Raw genomic sequence first — 21,129 nt, 5'->3', positions numbered from 1 at the left:
TAGCACCTTTGATTATGCCTTCTAGGTTTTCACGAGAACCTTCTTCATTTTCTCGACAGCGATTCCGTGTGAGAGACCTGTACTTTGACCAGTCGATACGTGAAGACGCGATTGTGCGCGTCTTATTTTATTTAGTATTTTATTTAGTACATACTGCAGACCACATTGTGGTTCTTGCAGGACGGGCAGACACTGAGTACAAGACATATACAAGATACGTTCGTATGCATTCATAAAATATATAGACTTTACATTGATATATTGCTCACAGAAACATTAAGTAAAATATCAAAACGCAATACCTAAATCAAATAATGGTGCAAACAGAACGATGTAAAATAAGGCAAGGGAATCGCACATCAAAGGCAAGGGAGTTTGAGAGCCAAGGGCCTGCCCCGCTCATTCAACAGGAAGAACACATTCTATACAGAAAAAACAAGACAATAAAAACACACATAAAACACAGACACATGTTGTAAGACAGGGACATACCAACTATCCCAAGAACGGCCTTGATTTTTATATAGGTGGGAAAGCATTAACGAATTTAAGCAAACGGATGGCAGATCTCGGAAACCCTTACTAGCAACTTATTCCCATTTAGTCTCAAATGGGCACTATTCGATAAGACAATGTCCAAGTGAAGCGCGTGGTTCAAAATGTGGAGGCACGCCTAGAGGACGCATCAAACCCTTTGCGCCACAACAGCCTTATTTTTAAAATGTTTTTCCTTAAACTAACACCTCCGAATCATGGCCGCAGTTAGCCACTGCCGTGAATACCTACCTGTAAGCCCAGAACTGAAAGAAAGAGGCCGTGCTCACTGCCTCTGTCGTCCCATTGCTGAGTGTTGCCGTCCCCTAATCGCCAAGATTTTGTGAACAAAGGAATGTATTTTGCAGCGAGGCCGCAAGTTCAAGGGAACTAATTACGGGGAGAGGGATGATTCCTTGCACTTTGTCTATAGTGTCCAAAAGCATCTGCTTTCAATGCCTTCGCTAACGCTCAACCAATTCTGTTCACCTTTTGTTGCAAAGCGCTCGTTATTGCTGTAAGCGCAAAATTTCTGATGAAGCATAGCACGCAGTTAAACAAGAGCAATCCTGGAACAATAGGTGTAAAAAAATAATACACCCTACATACCACGACGGAATAATGTTTTCATCAAGGCCAATTCTTGGGATAGTTGGTACGTCCCTGTCTTTTTGAACTGCGTTAAAGGCTTTGCCATTATGAGAATGTTTTAATATTCGTAATCAATACTGGCAGCTTTCTGCCAAAACCTGAAAACACGTTTTCTTTCATTCGTTCGTCCGGTCGCATCATTTCGATACTCATCGAAATATAGCGAACAGATAACATTACTGATTCTGAAATTATAGCTGACTTGCCCAATTTTAATCTATCCCATAAAGACTGCGATAACCACCGTGGCGGAGGCATCCTCATCGCTGCAGGCCAACATTTATCATTGCCGTCCTTTAACGTTTCGTCTAACCTGGAAGTTTTCTGGCTACTCTGTCGTTCCCCGCTTCAGCCTGTTGTAATCGGCGTTTGTTACCAACCTCGCAATAATAGCCAAGAATTTTCATACGACCTTAACAGCAGCTTAAGCTAGGTCACTTCAACATATCTTAAAGTGCAAGTATTGTTTTAGTCACTTTAATTTCTCAGGTATATATCTGGAATTATACAAGCTCCCTGTCGCTACATTCAAACCCTGTAACAAAAGACTTATTGGACCTGTACACAAGCCTCAACCTCACTCAACTTCTTGCTGGACCAGCACATATAGTGCAAGACTGTGCTAACATAATTTAACTTATATTACCGATACACTTGAAAACCTATTACCTTTTACATTCCTGGCAAATGAAGTGATCACAAAGTCCTAGAAGCGTCTTTGAACTTTGATCCCACTTTGCGGCCAAGCCCATCTGAAAACTAAAGCATTGTATGAATGTAGAAACTGTGAAGCAATTAAGGCAAAAGTTGCATTTTCTGTCCCATTTTTAAGTACCACTTTCACAACCAATTCACTAATATGAACTGGTTGATTTATAAACAAAGTATGGGTGATCTAGCGCAACCATTCATCTCTAAAGTCACAATCCGTACTAACCCAGATAATCACCCGCCGTGGTTGCTCAGTGGCTATGGTGTTGGGCTGCTGAGCACGAGGTCGCGGGATCGAATCCCGGCCACGGCGGCCGCATTTAGATGGGGGCGAAATGCGAAAACACCCGTGTGCTTAGATTTAGGTGCACGTTAAAGAACCCCAGGTGGTCGAAATTTCCGGAGTCCTCCACTACGGCGTGCCTCATAATCAGAAAGTGGTTTTGGCACGTAAAACCCCAAATATTATTATTATATTAACCCAGATTATCCATGGTGTCACGAAAACTCGAAACGCGTGGAAAGCAAGACAAATACGTTATTAATGTGCCGCCAAACATAGGAAACTTTTTCGTGCATGGGAGAAGTATCGTGCCATGAAGGCATCGTATTTAGCTGCCGTAGGCATTGCCGAGGATTCGTTTCTGCACACGGATTTACCTTAACGGTTAAAGGAGAACCACAGAAACTTTTGGCAAGTAATTACCTCTCAGAAAGCGCACTTCATTACAGTATCTAACGATCAAGTCTGAGCACATTCTGGCATTGACTGCGTTAATATGTTTAACTGATTTATTCTGTTTTACTCGAGCTCAACGTGCCCCGCTGATTTTAATCTTACAATATGTTGTGCAACAGGAATTTCATTTCATCCTCTGGAGCTGAGATTACTAATACGAAGGTGCTAAAAACCGCAAAACATAGCCCCACAGAGTATTTGTCCTTGCCGTTCGCGCAGTCCCTACCCACAGCCAACATGCCTAATGAGTGGAAATCGAGGAAGGCGGTTCCAGGATTTAAGTTAGGCAGAAAATATTTATCATTAAGCTTTTGTCCAATCTCTTTAACAAGAATCTCAAGAAAAATCATGAAACATGTCTTCTATTCTCAGATGGCAAATTTTCTTGACTCAGACAACTTTTCCCGTCCTTCCCAGCGTGGGATCCACAGGGGCCACTCCTGCGAGACACAACGAGCCACCTTCACCTAAGACTTGAACTTGAACCTGGTATGTCACCTTCAAACCAACGCTATCGCTTCGGATTATGCAAAAGCTAAAATCTCTTCTTAAACTGCACCTGCATATTTTCGGCCAGAATAAATAGTTTCTAGCCAAGTACTCTCATTCTGTTATAGTAAAGGATGCGTCGTCGAACCTCCTTTTAGGAAGTGAAGGCGTTCCGCGAGGGTCCGTCCTCGGCCCCCTGTTCTTCCTCATTTTTATTAGCGATCGACTGAAGCATCTGCCTTTCTGCATTGGAATATTTGCCGATGACTGCGTCAATTACGGCTCATGTTAGACAAATATGCCCCCCGATCGGGTGTTAACCAACCACCAGACTGGCGTGATTAACGAAATATAAAGCATAATCCCGCAAAACGCAAAGTACTCTATTTTATCCGCACTTCAAATCCAATTATCTTCCCAGTGACAATTACTAACTTATCAGTTGAATATGCGTCCTCTTTGTACTAGCTTGGTGCCATCGTATCCAATGATCTTTCTTTGGTGTACGCATGCAGCTGACATGATTTTGTCAGCTAATTAAATCATTGATTCGTTCAAGCATCGCACGGGGCATGCACAATCACGTGTAATGTTACTCGCGTACACGTAACTGGTAAGAACTAAACTGAAATCTGTATCAAACATATGGGGCCCGCATCGGTGTCACCTTTCCAACGAATACTAATCTGTTTAAAATTACACCATGAGATTCATCCCCCCCATATCATACCTGATCAGCGTTTCCTCACTGAAAGCGCAATCAGATTTATCAGTTCTCTCATTCCGTCGTCGCAATGCAAGCCCGTCCTTATTTTGCAAGACCTTTTATACTTTGCTGCAATGTGAACTTTATGTTATTGCTCCTCCACGCTCATCCCGATGTGTAGGTCACTCCCTACAGGTCGCCTGACCGTGCTCGTACATTAATTTTGTCCGCTTTATTTTTTTCGCGCAGCCACAGAGTGTAGAAACCTTCCGCATAACATCACTGCAATTATTATATGTACACGCCCAGAAGCGTTTACAAAGGCCGCGATTTCACATTTGGCTGTTTGATGTAATGTTATCGTGTTGACGCGTTCCTCTAATAATGAATTCCACTTTAACATTTGAATTGCCTTATCACTTATTTATATCTGCTTATTGGATGAAAATATCTTCTTCCCTGTCTTTGATAACATCAAAGCTTCTCACTTACTTCTTTGTTTTTTCTATTCGAATTCCAACGTTTGAATTCAATGTTTGAGGTAATTGCTGTAACGGACATTTTATGTAGTACGTCCCCCCATTTAGAGGGGTCTTTATGGTAGCATTATGAAATGAAGTGACTTGACTAATACGACTTGGCTTGCGAAAGAAATCTTTGGTGCACAAATATTATCGGGTGAGCTCAACATGCGAAAATACCTGAACGGCAGTGCCAGAACATGGTTTGATCTTCGTATCGCCGAGCCTGAAGAACCGCCCTGGTGTACATAAAAGAAGTATTCGCTCTGCTTTTCAAGCAAATACGCTTGAGCGGTGAGCTATAGCGCTCATGTATGAGAAGATAGAAAATAAATTTCTGGCTACCCTTTTAAAAAGTATAGCCCACTTTAGCTACAGAAACGAATCTGCCAGAGTTAACGGAATCGTGCCACTAGTATTTTTCGGAATGACGACACAATGTCAGCAACAGGTACAATTCATCTAATCGCGCTCAGTAATTGACCTGCGTGTGAAAAGAGACGTTGTTGTGGTAGACACCCGTAGAGATGTGATGGCCTCATACCTGGAAGCAGCAGAAGCTACGATTGCATGGCTTCAACAGAATGCATGCGGCAAATTTGTACGCGCTAACCGCCACGACACTGCTTCTAGAAGAACCCTGAAATTTTTCAACGATTGCGGAAGAAGATCCCCGAGACTTAAACACAAGTCAATAGTGAATGCGAAAGCATGCGTCTTACGAAGACATCTTGTAGGTTTCATAGTTTGACAGACTCAGCTGCCAGACGCAATTTTGGTCAACTCAGAAATTTGACAGATTCAACTACAGTTGTCATCTACGTAATAATTAGCGTCGCGCAAATCGATGCAGCACGAGACGCCGACATGCCCCGATTTTGTAGGACCTGAACGGTCGAAGATGCGCGTTGTCGCCACGCTTACGTTTGCGCTCTTTGAATTCGGCCTGGATCAGCGGATTCTTCGAACGGGGGCATTTTGACAGGAGAGAGAGAGAGAGAGAGAGAGAGAGAGAGAGAGAGAGAGAGAGAGAGAGAGAGAGAGAGAGAGAGAGAGAGGAATATAGGTAGGCAGGGATGTTAACCAGTCAAGGGTCTGGTTGGCTACCCTAGAAAATTTTTACATGCCAAATAGGCACGAATTGTTGCGGCACGATCACCAACACGCGTTTAGCTGGTGGGGTCAGAGTGAACTGAGACGCAAATTATCGTTTTCCTGTTACGTTGTGTTTTAAGATGGTGATGGCGCCAGAGTGAAACATGACTTCGCGCCGTCTGCAGCAGGGAAAGGAGATACATTTGGGTTATCGCCTATTGAAAACGTGCTGTACGCTTCCAACAGCACTGCGCCACATGGGATGTAACCGATAAGGGAAGATGCACATTACAATGGGGTTGGTGGCGATAGCTGTCGATATGGCGTGCGACGACCCGGGAGGTGATTTGCTGGTACCACAATAGGAAAGTGAGTGCACGCCGGCGTTTTCTCGTGAGACGGGTGGGGGAATATTGAGGTGAAGCCGATACGACGGGCGGCCACTCTTCTAGACCACACGCGTCTTGCACTTCCTGCTTACAGGAAATGAGTGGCCTGAATACGTGTCTCACAGTTGCAGGTTGACGATGTACTGAAAATTGTTGCCATGATATAGTGCTTTCCGGGAACGTAAGCACTGCTAAAAAGAAGCGTAGCTGTATTGGGGTCATTCTTCGTGTTCTCGATCGCGAACGTTCGCATAAGGAAATTGCACGTAACGGCATCGCATCAACGAGGTTCCAGTTACACTTACCTGAAAGGTGTGTGCCACTAATACCCAAACTTTACCACAACAGCAAGGAATAGGGTGGTCAAAATGATGCGTGGAGGACGTGCAGAAAGGTTACTCAGACTCAGGTGTAAAAAAATATGCAAATTTCACGCCCAGTGGAAATCGATGTAAGCGGAGCTTTCCGGGGTGGGTGCTTTGATTGAGGATAATTAGCGGCAATGTTGACGGCTAAAGCTTAATTTCTTCAACGTTTAGGCTAATACAAGAGTGGTGAGTTGATGTTAAACGTTACCTTGGGTGCATCACTGCTGTTTGCCTACGTAGTACACAGGATGCACAGGGAGATGTGTTTGCTTGAGGCGTTGTTGTGCGCCATATTTTATAACCTCTGAGACGTTTGAGCGTTGTCGTTTCCTCACCTCACATGGCACATCGCATTGTGGCAGAATTATTAAACTTGAATTGGATTATGGGGCTGTACGTGTGAAAACCACACTCAGATCTTGAGCCAAGCCAGTGGCAGACTACGGATTAATATTGGCACCGTGATGTTCTCTAACGTGTCCCGAAATCTAAGTGCAAAAGCGTTTTCTATTTCGCCGCCGTCGAAATACGGCAGCCGCCGTTGGAATCAAATCCAAGGCCTCTAGTAATTCCATAACCGCAAAGCTAACGCAGCGGCCACAGAAGTGCCGATTTGACGGTCGACCGCTTCCGTAGTGTCGCTTGGACTCTGCGGTGCGCTTTAATTATAGCGGCTCTACTTCTGCACGCCCTGCGTAGTTTGTCCTCTTATTTGGATGGTGTTGATTTTTCAGAAATAGCAGCAACGTACTGCACCGTACCTTGGACTTAGGCTTATCCAGTTTCCCCGCAACCACCGTCGTTAGTAGTCAGGGTTTCCTTGTCTCCACGTCACCTACCTTCCTCTTTCATATGGGAACTGCCTCTTCTCCTCCCTCTCCTTCTGCTCTGCAGTTCTATCTGCGTCCCCTCTGGCCTCGCGCGTTAGTAGAAAGGGAAGTGCTGCAGTTTCTGCAATGCTGCTGAGGGGAGTCACGGATAATTACAGCTGTCAAGTGGCTAATGTGGCGACGGCCAGGGAGCTCCAGAGGGCATTGTGGACATTCGACATGGTAGGGTGAAAACGAGTTTCTCCCGTCGCCTTTCCTCTCTTACTTGCGCCTGTCATCACGTTCTGAGCCAGCCCCCGACGCGGTGAGTGGGACAGCAGCAGCATCAGTGGGAAAGTCGAAGGGAGAGGCAAAGAAAGCTTCGCTTTAAAACATTACAGCTCGGCTTGTTTCTTCCTCTGTATGTTGCGAAGTAGCAGTTTTAGAATAACAGCGGATGTTGCGAGGTACGAGGATGTTGCGAAGTTCCGACACAGAGAAAATCAGATGGCCGTGCGAACGTATACTCAAACATTTCCTTCGAACTGCTACACCTCGACTTCATCAAGGTAAACAATTGTAAAGGTCCCGTGCAGTGTAGGAATCGATGTCATGCGAAACATCATACAGGATTTTGCAGGCAGCTGGCTATCCAAATTGTTTGAGATTTCGCAAGGCAGTCCCAGATGAACCAACGCGTTTGTGGGAATCGAGTATGACGACAACAGTGAGATGACGACGACGATGACGGCATGATTCCTGCGGCATCTGTTCAAGGGGAATTTATGGGACACTTGGTTTGTTGGTTTCTGCGTATGATTGTGACGTGATTTGCGACCAAATGTTACACAATCGCACCAACGTCTGTGACATGTAGCCAATGTTAAAGCGACGATTGCATTTGTTCTCCCGTAAAGGATTGTAAAAACATAATGAACCTGAGCAGATCATGAAGCCATAAAAATCCCGCATTTCTGAACGTAGCATTAGCTGCTACGGGGAAAGTACTGGAAAATTTTGCGCTTTTGCTCCTTTACTTGTTTTTGGCTGTGTCCTTGCTGCGTTTATTTCCTGCGCGAGTCAATTTGATGCGGTTCCTGGTTTGCCAAGTAAAACAGAGGTGTATATCAAAGGCGCACTTGTGAGATACACCGTATTTCGTTTCTGTTTTGCGGGTTCATGCGCCTTTATAGCGAGCGGTAGGAATTATTAACGTTTGTACTAGTAAAAGTAGACCCGCCCCTCATTTGCATAGAAAAGTTAACTAGGCGATAGCCCCCCCCCCCCTCTAAAAAAATTCTGGGTACGTGCCTGGCACAGATCCTGAATGGGATGGGGTGTATGCGGTTTTTTTTGAGGTCACAACAAATAATACTCTCGACGAGGACACGCCATTGCATTTCTCGCACAGACATTGTTTCGGAAGAGGGGCCGGTGCCCGCTTGGAGAACCCGCTGCTCTCGTAGCGAACTTATTCATCGCTAGAGAAAGTGCCGATGTCTGCTGCTTTTTTAAAAATTTCTTCATGTTCATGATGACGGTTTTTGATGCCCGGAAATAACCTAAATGTGTCTGGTGCAGATATTCACAAATGACGTTATACGCTTACCTCCCATTTCAGGAAGAAATAGCATGTGCTACTATAAGTTCAAGTGTCTATTACCTTTTGAGATGTCCCGACCATGCAGCTATGTTTTTACCGCGACATTTTACCGTGTACATACACTTCTAATAAACATGTTTCAACTTCATCACTCTCCCCGGCTTCCCCGGCTTCACATTATTTATGGATTCGCTTATTTTGCATTCGCATCCGAGCTTTTAAAGCAGGTGGTGGCGACACCCGTGACGTTCAAGAAATGGCGAAGCGTATAATATTCAGCGCTGAAAGTCGGTAGTGTGCCTGTGGTGGTTTCAGAAGATTGTGCTCTTTGTTTTGTTTTTGTTTAGATGATCCCGCAGGTCATACATAATAAAAAATCTACAAAAATACGAAGAGGTGAAGACATTAGTGCTCATGTACCATAGTGTGCGTGGTTGACGCAAAATGTAGGCGAACACAGCTACAAGTGTGGAATCAGAATAGGGTAGCTCAATTTATGGCCAGGTAGGTAAAGAAATGCATTTGTTTTAGCAACCAGTTAACAACTAACCTTATATGTATTTTACAGTGAACCTGTATATGCCTAGGCGAAACACTCGTGGTTTGACCACAGAAACCCTATTGCGGGGGTATGAGCCATCGTATTCGTCTTACGTGACGTACGGACTGCAAAATGAGCTATTATACGGGTCGCCAAAATCACTTTGCTCATATTTAAGGCAAAAGCTTTAGACGGCTCATAGGAAGAAAGATCCGATGTCTGGCGTTACACTTTCTGGCGTTATCGCACCAAACTTGATGGCACCAAAATTTATAGGCAGTCGAACCCAGGACCTTTGGTCGGAGTCGAAGACACTTGGAGATACGTTCTAACCGCTCATGTCTCCAAGTTGGATTCTAGTTGACATTGTGAAAGTCGAGAGTCAAACCCACTACCTCTGCGGCGGTGCTGATCCCTGGACTTTTGGTGTGATTCGAACCCACGACCATTAGTGTGAATTAAGGCGAAGTTAAGACACTCAAACCCATGACCCAAGATGGAGATATGGGCGAACCGTCCATATCTCCAAGTTGGATTCCAGTGGACATCGTGAAGGTCGAGAGTCGAAACCATGGCCTTCGGTAGTAGCTAGGGCGAAGTTCATAAACATATTTTTTAATCGTGCCTTCATAGGTAATTAGGATACAGTTAATTAGGGCACTTGAACCCACGACCTTTTGTGGAGGAAAAGAAGTAACAGGAAGCAACGCATTCGAACGAAAATATCAAGTAATGTAAATAATGTCTTGTTAGCGCGCAGGCTTTCGGCTTCATCCTCTTTACCGTATGCTAAAGTGATCGTCAGCTTTTTTTTCATGAGCTGCTATTCAACAAATTTTTATTGTACAATTAAACTGTGAAGCCAAACTCACGAGGTGCTTGACACTGACGACATCCTAAAATGAAACCATGGGTGTTACTGATACTGTTGATTTCTTTACATTGATTTTTTTCGTTGTACAATCGTTTTTGCACAAATCGACCTAAACATCCGGCAGTTGGCTCAGGACTATGCTGAGACTACACGTCAAACGCTTACCTTTTTAGAATTAGTTGCTTGCGTTAAATGTGCGGGCCGTTTTCTGTAACGTTGTCAATTGACACCATCCGGGCCGAAAGAAAAGCTTTTCATCGCAATTTATTAAGAGATGTTCAACCACAGAGATCTAGATCAATTTTTTTTGGTTGTGGGCGATAGCTTCCTTCACTGAACATTCTCCATGTGAGGAAATTTTGAACGTCTTTATCGCCTTCGCAAACTAGAAAAATATTTGCTATTGTACGACATTTGCCTAATCGAACGCACTGCTTCTTATACAAAGAAGTGAGCAAAATAACTGAATCTGAGCCGTTAGGTAATCTCGGGCGAAAAGGAGAAATGCGATCTTCTGCCTCAATTAAAACGGCAGAGGCAAATTGTTGAAAACGGCCAGTGCCAGTTGCAAGAATATTGCTCGCAATGTTTGCAGGTCATATTCGACCTAATTAAGAGCTAATTTGAGCCAATGACGAGGTCTGGTAGCTGTGTCTATGGTAGGTGTTGCGCCAAATTTATACCACGTTTGTTCGTCTGTTGATTATCTTTACAAACCTTGCTCATTACGATACAGTAAGCAACGTGTTTTCTGCGAAATAACCGACATCACGGATTTCGCAAAACATACTACATGCACTGGCCACAGAGCAAGCGTATCAAGCTCACGCTCCTATCTGCTATGTGTGTCCAAGGCAGTTTAATTTTGAGCTGTGCATGGGCTCGGGCCATTTGGAGATTCTCTTACTCGGGCTTGGGCCGGGCCCGGGCCAGGCTTTTTATGTCTCACACGGACCGGTCGGGCTCCCCTATCTCGATTGCGTACCTTATGCGAAAGTATGCTTGTCGTCTCGCATGTAGGTACAGCAGGAAGTGCAATGTATTTATTCATCAAAAATAGAATCTACAGAAATGGGAGAAAAGTAAAAACGCTAACAAAAGGCAAACGAAAGCTAGCGGACGCTCGGAATGCGTTTTCGGTTCTACTAAGTACCGACGCTTTGGAAAAGCCGCTGCTTGCAGGCGCCTCCCAGTAAAGAGGCTGAGACGGGAAGCGTTTGGGAAGCGAAGATAAGTCTCTGTACGGCGCACGCGGGGTCGCCTTTGCCACATATACAAATTAGCCAAGCGGAGGCGTATAGGGGCTTTTCCAATGGGCAGTGGTATTGCTTGAACACTGGTCGTTGACCAAAGTCGAGAGGAAGCACACGTCGTCACTACCCATGCTAGAAAGGTCACTGTTTTCTTTCAGCAGCACCTTAGAAACGGGTGAACGTTTTAACTCGCCGCTGTGCATGGACGCCGCTGTGCAAGAAGCCATGCATGGACTTCTTCAACGAGTGGAGCGACGCAGCCAGCAACCAGACTGCTGAACAAGACGAGCTGACCGATTACTTGGCCGCAGAATCGACACCGTGCTTGGAATCTGAACTAGTGCAGTTTTGGAAAAGCAAGGAAGCCACGCACCCCGAATTGCTCTTCTTGCTAAGAGGCTATTAGCCATTCCGGCCACCAGTTCAAGCAGTGAACGAAAGTTCAACGCTGCCAGATTCATAATGCAGGAGCGCCGCACTTGCCTTAATCCTTCATCAATGGACAACTGGTTTTTGCACAATAGCTTAGAATAACAATTCTGTGCGCGCGCTGCATCTGTATATATTAACGATTTTGTCGTATAGAATGCAAGAGTTCAACATTATAAGGTCATTTAAATAAACTGATTTTCCTGATATTGTTTCTTTTTGTGTCCGCGTCGCCTTATTGCAGGTCGGGCCGGGCCCGGGCCGGGCCTCAACCCGGCCTAAGGTACAGCCGGGCCGGGCGAACTCAGGCTTCTTTAGCGTCCGGCCGAACCGGGCCGCCTGTGGTAGTGTAGGGCCCGGGCCGGGTGCGGCCTCAGAACTGCGGCCCGTGCACAGCTCTAGTTTAACTTGCGGTGCAAGTCTCTTCAAAACAGCTTACTCGATTTAGTTGACAGTACAAGGGAAAATGAACCAAATAACAATGGTGTTGTCACCTTGCACAGGATACAGCGGTGTGATCAAATTGTCATCTAACGGGTTTCGGTGTTCAAACTCGTGAAGGGCTGGAAGAAAAAGAGAAGCAGCAGTTTCGCCCGGAAGGCGAAGCATCGATTACGATAGCAAATTAGTGGACCGCTATAAGAAGTAGGATAGTAGTTTTATCGACCGTGTAATGCTGTAAACATAGGTACACTAATTAAATTAACAGGCATGGAGTCACGCGCGCACAAGAAAACATGAACACTTCTCACTCGATGGCCGCGGAAACTCGCTGTCAAAACGCTGGAGTGAGGAAGCGTGGCAGCAGTAGCGAGCCAATTGACCTTCGTGCTGCCTCTCACATCAACGCGAACTAAGCCGCTAAAACACAGCGCACGATGAACTCTGTCCCCATCCCAGATGGCTTCAAGATACAGCAGCCAGAGCGAGTGCGCGCGGCCGCCCGTGCGCCTAGGAGTAAAACCCACCCATCCTCCCCTCCCTACCCTCCTCGCGGAGACTTATGCGCGACTGAAGACGGCACGCTTCTTCGCTTTCCTCCGTCGTGTGCGCTAGATTGGCCTGCCATCCCTGGCTCGCCCTCACACGCTTTCACTGCACATTGGTCATACTGTACGCGGCTATGATTTTTATTACCGTTGGACTTGTAGGAAGGCTGGGATTGGTCGTCCGGGCCACCAACTTGTGGGAGGCAGCGCGAAGAAGGAGCCACCGTATCAACAGTTTATTTAGGCCGGCCAGCCATGGTGCAGCGGGATCTCGGGAGCAGCCGACACCGCGGTCGCTCGGGTCGAGCGCACTACCGTGTTCTATTTTCGCGGTATGCCTGCGCGTGAGCCTGTCTTCTTCGCCTGTTTTAGAGGCGATAGTCGCACCGCTACAGGTCCCCCTCCTAGTCTGAAGCGTGATTGAAATAAAGACCAATGCTAATGTTGAGGCAAAGTGTGTGGATGGTGTTGTCGTTGGCAGTGTCGGGTTCACGGAATCCGAGAGGGATGCACGCGATGCAGCACGAGCAGCGTAAATTGTGAGTGAGGCGCAGCCACAGTGATACCGTAGTGCGAAATTGCGACCTGCCGCTGCTTCTAGTAGATGCCCGGGCCTGTAGATGTCGGAGCTCCAAAAGTAGACCGCCTAGCAGCTCGGGACTTGCGTGAAGCGCAAGTGCTGGTCACTCATATCTAGAAGTGATTCTCGAGCTGAAGAAACCAGGTGGTAGAGCTGGGGCTCCTGGCAAAATTTCGGCAGGTCATGCATCCGTGGAAGGTGCGAGCACAGACCATCGTAATGCTCGCCTGCTTCTGCTTGTGGTGAAATATTGAATGTCGGTAACGTCAGGGTTGCAGTGGTCGCTGAATACATCACGAAGGTTGTGCTTGTGGCGTCGCCGTGCCAGCGAAAATGAAATTTGCACCTATTGAAGCAGGTTGGAGATTCTCTGTATCGGTGATAAAAGTGAGGTGCCCTCGAACGGAAAGCGGACAGCTTGTGGCAACGTCCAAGGAAAGACAGCGGCGGGTCGTAGAATAGCAGAAAGCGGTTACGTTTGGCTCAGTGAATACCTCGGAAAGAGTAGTCGCGCAGCTGCCTTTGAGCTGGGGAGGAGACTCACGAACCGAGTAGAGGTCTCATTCTGAGGTCGGTGCGTGCTGACGGTCGACACGGGTGCACGCAAGCGATGTGAAACGAGAACACGTGGAATGACGCGATGGTTCAAATGGCGAGAGCTGTTGTGAGTGAGCGCTCGAGGCGGCGTAGTAGCAAGAACGGCTGCCCACCGAGTCCTTGTAGAAGTGCTGTATAGTGCTGCGCACACGCAAACGCATCGCCTTTCACGTGTACCGGCGAAACCTTGACTTCATCGCAGCCACTTTACACCGGGAAAGTGTCTTTAGATAACAAAATCAAGAATCTCATCAATTCAATAGAAATAACCCGCGAAGCGGCTCTGTCTGTGCAAGCCTCGACGATGTTTTTGCCTGCCGGTACGCAGGTCGTGTACGGCACAACACTCAAACAAAGCTCTGGCAGGTATAGGAACCTCGTGTACATTACGTGTACATTATTGGTGAGAGAAAGAGCTCTGATTTTTATGCTTGCGGTCGAAAATCAAAGGAGTATTTCTACGAAAGTAGCCTAAAAAGGATTCCAGCTGGAAGCAGGCAGCCAGCCAGCCAGAAGCGGCAAAACAAGGGCGCAGTTACTCTGCCGAAAAGCACAGAAATAATCTGCTTCTGCCAGTTTCATAGCGTTCCGTCATCGTTCCTAGCACAGCACACAATAAAAAAGCCTAAAATAGGGCTAAAATAGGGCGCACCCAAGAACAATTTTTCATGTCTGACCTCGCGTTACTTTATGGGCGAAACCGCGCGCCCCGGAGCGAATGAGAAAACTGCGCGGGCGAGCGATTAGGGAAAGCGCGAGTGGAGAGGTGACTGGGAGAAGCAGAGGCCGGGCGAGAAGGCATTTCCCTACCTTTAGTTTCATTGAGGGGGCTTAATTTTGGGCCTACCTAATGGGTAGAGGTGTAGGCATAGAAAGGTCAGAAAAATTGATATTTACGTATGATTTCCTTTATTACTGAGTAATCTTGTAGAAAACCCTGCCCGGTAGCCTGGAAACATTTAAGGGTGGTGAAGACGCTAGTGCTTTGATGTGTTTCGAGTTCATAATTAGCTCTTTGGAGCCTCTGTAAAGGTTATTTATAAAATAGGCATAGAAAGTTTAGAAAAGTTTGGTTTATGAAGGGAATTGTACTTTTCATGACATGCATTTGTAGTAATGAGCACGTTTAGGTATAACTTATTATACTTTAGTATATTTTATTAATTTTCCTTTCAAGAGATTGCGGCACCCATAGCACTTACACCAGCCTTGAACTGCTTGGGGTGGAGCCGCAACCCCAATTAAATGGTTTCAAACTCTGGATGTTGCTTGAAAATTTTAGACAGAATATTGTTCATCTGACTTTGGGTTTGAGACGCTCGATCTTCTTTGGTCTTGGTATATGCTTCTCTGTTAAGAAGGTCTTGCGCTTTCTTCTCGTAGTCAGCTCTATCCATGACGAAAGTGCTGTTGCCTTTGTCGGCTCGAAGGACAACGATGCTTACGTCCTTCTTCAAGTCTTGTAGTCTCTTTTCCGTGTAATCAAACATTATATCACGACATAGAACATTTACATATACTGTCCACTTGTGCGTGTCTGTAAAACACACGGACCTCTTAACGGAATAGCTCATGATATTCGACAGCTTTTATTTTATGAAATATCTTATATATGGCCTACCCAGTTCTTGGGCCACCTGAAATGTTCCCACTCTTAGCAAATTTTCCAGCATTGGCATGTTACGAGGGTACAATACGAGTGTTGTTGAATGAAGACGGATATTGAAATTCTTATTTATGAAAATTAGTCATTGGTCCTTTTATCTCTTTTTTATGTTGCCCATTAAGTGAAATGCATGCATCCCGCCATTTCTACCAAGCTCAGATAACGTGATTCAAGCCATTTCCAGAACAGCTCCCAATGCTTTAACTATACCTTGGTTTATGTCAAAGGAATGTTCCTTTTTACCATTAGGTACTTAAAGAAGTCCAAGAGCACCGCATCTGGATTGGAAAACTGGTCAATGGATTTTTTCGTCGCTTTCGGTAAGAGTAAAAAACAACTTTGCTTTCATCTAAAACAAAACATGAAAGTAGGCGGCGAACTGCATCGGAAGCGATTCCTAAGCACGCACTAAAGGATGGCTTCACGCATGCCATCTAGGCATTGTAGCAACGATAAGACGTGTACATTGCACTTATTGAGGAGTTTATAGAAAGCGATAAAAGTGTCCAATATTAATTTTCAGAAATACCGTTTGCAGAGGCCCAGTCTCACCCTTAGTTGAAGAACCGACGCATAGTTTCATATACGTTGCATGCAACTCTCATCACCATTCTTCTGATGAAAAGCATAAGAAATTATATTAGAACTCTTCCCGTGGCTGCATTGGTGTCTCCCTCTGTGCACCCACCTGACATGCTTGCGTATTTTATGTGCGCTGCCCAAGAAAGAATAAAGTTGTGTCTCGTGCGGCACAACACCATAAAGTTTCATCGCCGGGGTACAACCGATCAGTCTGCAGGCCGCCGATGTCACCCTGTCGTTGTCACCATCGTCGTCGCCTGGTGGCTGTAGTCACAAACAGACACACGCGCTCGCGTCACAGACACAATTGCTCGCTGTACACAAACATCTTCGTCCGTCTGGTAACGCCTTGGGGAAGTCCAAGCGGAGGTTGATAAGCAGCTTCGCGCAAAATGCTTCGCATAGCGTCAATTTTGACAGCGCGCTTGATGTGCAACATTTTGTTTGTTTCTCTCCGTGAACCTGAAATATCCTGTTCTTATATAAGCGTACTTACGTAAAAATCGTCACGCCATGCGTAGGGAAGATTGCAGTAGTCTATAATAGGTTCTGCGCAAAATTGTAATGCAAACTCATACCGTTTATTACCCTGTTTGGATTTCTTTCTTAGTCAATAGGCTCCGGCTAATGAATTTGATAACTTTGAGTGCATGTTAAGGAGCTGGCGCATGGTGCTGCGCATTCATACAGCGCCTTATCAAATCATGCATGGCCGTTTATTATAACGCATCGTTAAAGAAGACGTCACTAAGTAGCTGCTCAATAAATAAATGGAGAAAGTAGACACAGAGAATGCAGTGTCCAGAGCTGAACACACGTTTCTACAGCACGCTCGTGACGACCAAAGCAGCGGCCACAACATCAGGCGACCAGCAGGGCGAGATGACGCGCGGCACCTTGTCAATGTAGCCGTGCGCGTTCACATACAGCTGGCTTCACGCCGCGTGTTATTGCTAAGCAGTCTGGAGAACGCGGCTCATGCGTTCTATAGACGTGTCGTGACCTTCGTACTCAAGTGTGTCGCTATTGTGGCTCATGAATGCGTGGTGCCGGGTACATCTCCAAGCGTGTGATTTGCACTCCTTCCCGAGGCTTATAGTTTTCGCTGCCGGGCGGGCATTGGCTTGTGTACAGAATGAGGCTTTTCTATGAAAGCGATGGTGAATTGTGATGCAGACGCTTCGATTCGCCAGTGGTACTATGTAATCCTTGCACCGTAGCTCACTTAAGTCGTAATCCCTGGACGCTCGTTTTTCTTGGTCTTGAACTTTCGAGGTCGTTGTGATAATATCTCTCACGCCTGCAGATACGTACCCCCAGCGAGCAAGTGTTGCCGGAGGAGGGAGGAGGGAGGGGGGTGCGAGTGTTGTAGAGAGTGAACCGGAACAGTTCAATGGCTGCTTATTTACATCCCAGCAGGAGGCATGCGCGATAGTTCCTGTTTGTCTCACGGCGCATCCACAGTGTCCGAAACACCTGGAATTCTGTAAGCCGTTGAAATGCCCGAATCTGTACGCCACTAAGACTTCGTGATCGGCTCCGCGTAAGAACCAGTGCAGAGACACTAATGCGGTATTTTTTAAGCGGTCACATCTTGTTACGTTGTTATGGTGTGTGACTCATGCAGCAATTTCCGGGCACAAAACTTTTGACTTCTGTTCAAGTTATGCACTCAAACAGGCCTCTACTGTATGGTTCATTACACGCAAAACACTCCAGATAGAAACTCGAACCTCTCCAATTTCTTAATGAAATATAAAGAAAATTTGGGAAAATTATTATAGTTAACTTTTATTACGAGGCATCGTATGCTTCTGGATTGATAGCACAGTTTAAATCTGTCGTTTATGTTCTATGGCGTGCTTTGCATTCTGGTGTTTTACGTGCCACAACCATGATTTGGTTATGAGGCACGCAGTAGTGGGGGACCCCGGAATAATTTTGACTACCAGGGCATTTTTAACGTGGCTTCAATGCACGGGACACGGACGTTTTTGCATTTTACCCCTCATCGAAATGCGGCCGCCGCGGTCGGGATTTGATCCCACAACCTCGTGCTGAGCAGCGCAGCCATAGCCGCTAAGCCACCGCGACGGCTATGGCTTGTTTTATTAGGTCGTATAAGTCAAAGTTGGCAACAAGGACAAGTTTGTGCACGAATATAGTTTATTTATAGCATCCCGGAATAAGAACCTCGGGACTTACTCTTCTTTTACTGCAGGAAAAAATCCCCCAATTCAAGAAAAAATTAACGTGGGGAACCCTTTCAACAGGGTATACCGTTCTGATTCGGCCACTCGTTTGAAAAGCAAGCTCACGATGTCGCTGCGTGAGCGCAATTTTGCTTTCAATTCTGGCGCATAGGTTTGTTCTCATGCGATGCCTTCGAAGTTATTGCGTGCGAAGACGTATTTAGTATGCAATTATCTGCACAGGGTTAATTGACGTGCAATCTTTGCATACACGTGTAAAGTTCGTGTGCGGTTGTGATGCGGAGAAAGCGCTCACGTACCGCTTCAGAAGAAGTGCTATTAATGGGATACAAATTGATAATGTTGATGATTATATATGGTTTTGTTTTATTGGTGCAAGAGTGAGGGATTGCCAAAGAATGCTAAAAAACGTGTATGAGGCAGTCCACAAAAGAGGTGAATGATGAATGTAATATAGCTGTATAGATGCCTATAAACACTCGCTATAAAGGGCGCGTGGAATATACAGAAATTAAAACAGTGAACATATTCTACAAGGACATTGCAAAAAAATGTGTCTCTGCCAGTAGGACAACCACCTCACCGGGGCCCTTGAGTGCAAGGGTCAAGAGACAGGTGCCTTTTAGCACTAGTATCGCAACAACACCTACGAGAAACAGGGCGTGCTGCGAATCTTTTGGGCTGATAACGTACAACGCAACGTCATTTAAGGATTAGGCACTGCTTTGGTCTTTCTCGAAGAACGGTTCTGCGCCGAGAAACACTGCGGGATGAAGGGGCTACGCTGCTGGAATGTTAGATAAAAATGTTTTTTCCGTTCCGATTCTGCTTCCCAACGCTCCAGGAGGACGTGGAGCATGGTCAGCCTCTCGCCGCATCTGGCCCAGCTGGGAGGTTCAGCACCAGTTAAAAGTTAATAATATGTACCATATTATGTGTGCCTTAAAAAAATTTGACAAAAAGCACATCACATCGTCTTCACTTCGATAGTGATGCCAAAATTCCCAAGTAGGGTACAATTACGTGGATTTCATTCAAGGTTTCCGCATCCCACAAGTGTTGCCAATACCTCCCGAGTTTTTCACGCAGAAATGGCTTAAGGTAGGAACTGCTGTGGACAGATTGCTAGCTTTCGTTGATATGGATTTAGCAACTTGATCTCCTAGAACATATCCATCAATGCCTCTGTGCCGAGGCACTCAACATATTGCAGCATGTTGGTTACGTACATATGTTGGACATAGCAGCGAGTAAATATCCTTGATGATATGATTTTTATGTTTGTGTAATTATTTTAAATATTTCACTACACTTAAGGAGTCTGTTAATACTATGGATTTTTGTAGCCTTGTTTTCCTTATATGCTTCACAGTCACCATTACTGCATAGACTCGCAGTAAAGCTGCTGCTTTACCGTGCAGGACGTCGGATTCTAAAACTTATACACCAGTAGCTGTACATGAGATACCAGAATCTAACTGCGATGCATCTATGTGAAGTTGCGGGCAAGAGTACTTCCAGTGAAGTTCACGGAAGTGCATTCGAATGTGTATCCCTTTAGCGCTTTCAGTGATTTCAAGAAGTTATGTGTCACAGACAATCTCCGGACCCCATTATTTCATGTGTAAGGAGCGGAACACCCATGTCGTCATTGATTTCTTTACACGCAGTAAGAAGGGCTCTCCCACAGAAGGTCGGCTGTGAAAAAGTGTACTAAACGTATCATTCATCGTAGAATAGCCTGATGGCTTACTTTCAGGAAGTATGAGAAACTATATTATTTCATCTGCAAATGAAGATAGCACTCATTTGGTTCTACGTGGATGTTCTGTATGGGACCTCCTCTGACGGTACCGGTCGCGAGATGGGCACTGTGATGGCGCACAGGCTCTAGCATCTGGAGGGTGCTGGGTGTAAGAGAATGATAAACTACAGCGACGGAGGCTATCGCACAGGATCATGAGGCGCCATGTTGTGTGCGACAAGTATTTCCGTATATTCAGTGTTGCTAGGCATTTACCTTTGATATACTTCATGTGGGAAACAGAGGTAAGCTTTCAGTCTGGCATGGTACTTAAGGAATTCTGTTCTGTATTTACGGGTACGCGCTCTGCATGAAGTTCAATAATGGGCTCTGGGACCACGCATCTGTTTCTTGTAAAGAGGACGCAGGATCTAGCTCTCTTGGGTATTTAGCTTAAATCCTTTCTCATTCGCCCATTTTGACAGCTTTTTCAGGCCTAGCTGAACATGTTGCTCGCAAATGGAGAGGTTACAAGACTTGAATCATATCTCAACCTCATCATCATAACCAGAACAAACTTGTTGGAGTATGGGAACGTGAAAAATTCATTTTAACAATAAACAGCGTTCGGCTAAGTGGGACACCCTGCGGCACTCCAGTTTTCTGTATGAACTGCCAAACAAAGTGCTTCCAATTCTAACACGGAATGTCCGGTTAGAATGGTAGCCTTCAATTAAGCTAAACATATTTCCGCAGATTTCCATTAAGGAAAGAGATCTCAGTATGCCCTAATGCTAGGTAGTATAGTATGCCTTTTCCATATCGAGAAACAGCGACAGCAAGGATTGCTTATAAATGAAGATATCGCGAATGTTTCTTTGAATGAGTACGAGAGGGTCAGTCGTCGACCGGTTTTTCCGAAAACCACATTGACATGGGTCAAGCAATTTGTTATATGCCAGAAAATGCAGAATACGACGACTAGCCATTTTTTTCGAGCAGTTGGCCGGTGCAGCTTCTGAGAATTTAGGGGCAGTAACTTGTTA

At 45.6% G+C, this 21,129-nt stretch overlaps 1 long non-coding RNA gene across 4 annotated transcripts in view; it reads left to right on the top strand.

Annotated features, from left to right (window-relative positions):
- Positions 1 to 21,129, top strand: part of LOC135905799 (uncharacterized) — a 138,176-nt gene that overhangs the window by 31,259 nt on the left and 85,788 nt on the right. For all 4 annotated transcript variants that reach the window (XR_011514509.1, XR_011514508.1, XR_011514510.1 and 1 more), the window contains exons 2-3: positions 3,008 to 3,124; positions 15,794 to 15,864. This is a non-coding gene — a long non-coding RNA (uncharacterized lncRNA). The remainder of the gene's footprint in view (positions 1 to 3,007; positions 3,125 to 15,793; positions 15,865 to 21,129) is intronic.

Source organism: Dermacentor albipictus, chromosome 5 (assembly GCF_038994185.2).
Source record: "Dermacentor albipictus isolate Rhodes 1998 colony chromosome 5, USDA_Dalb.pri_finalv2, whole genome shotgun sequence".
Classification (NCBI taxonomy): domain Eukaryota; kingdom Metazoa; phylum Arthropoda; class Arachnida; order Ixodida; family Ixodidae; genus Dermacentor; species Dermacentor albipictus.
Note: the sequence above shows the minus strand (reverse complement) of the source record. Positions and strands in the feature narration are given on the sequence as shown.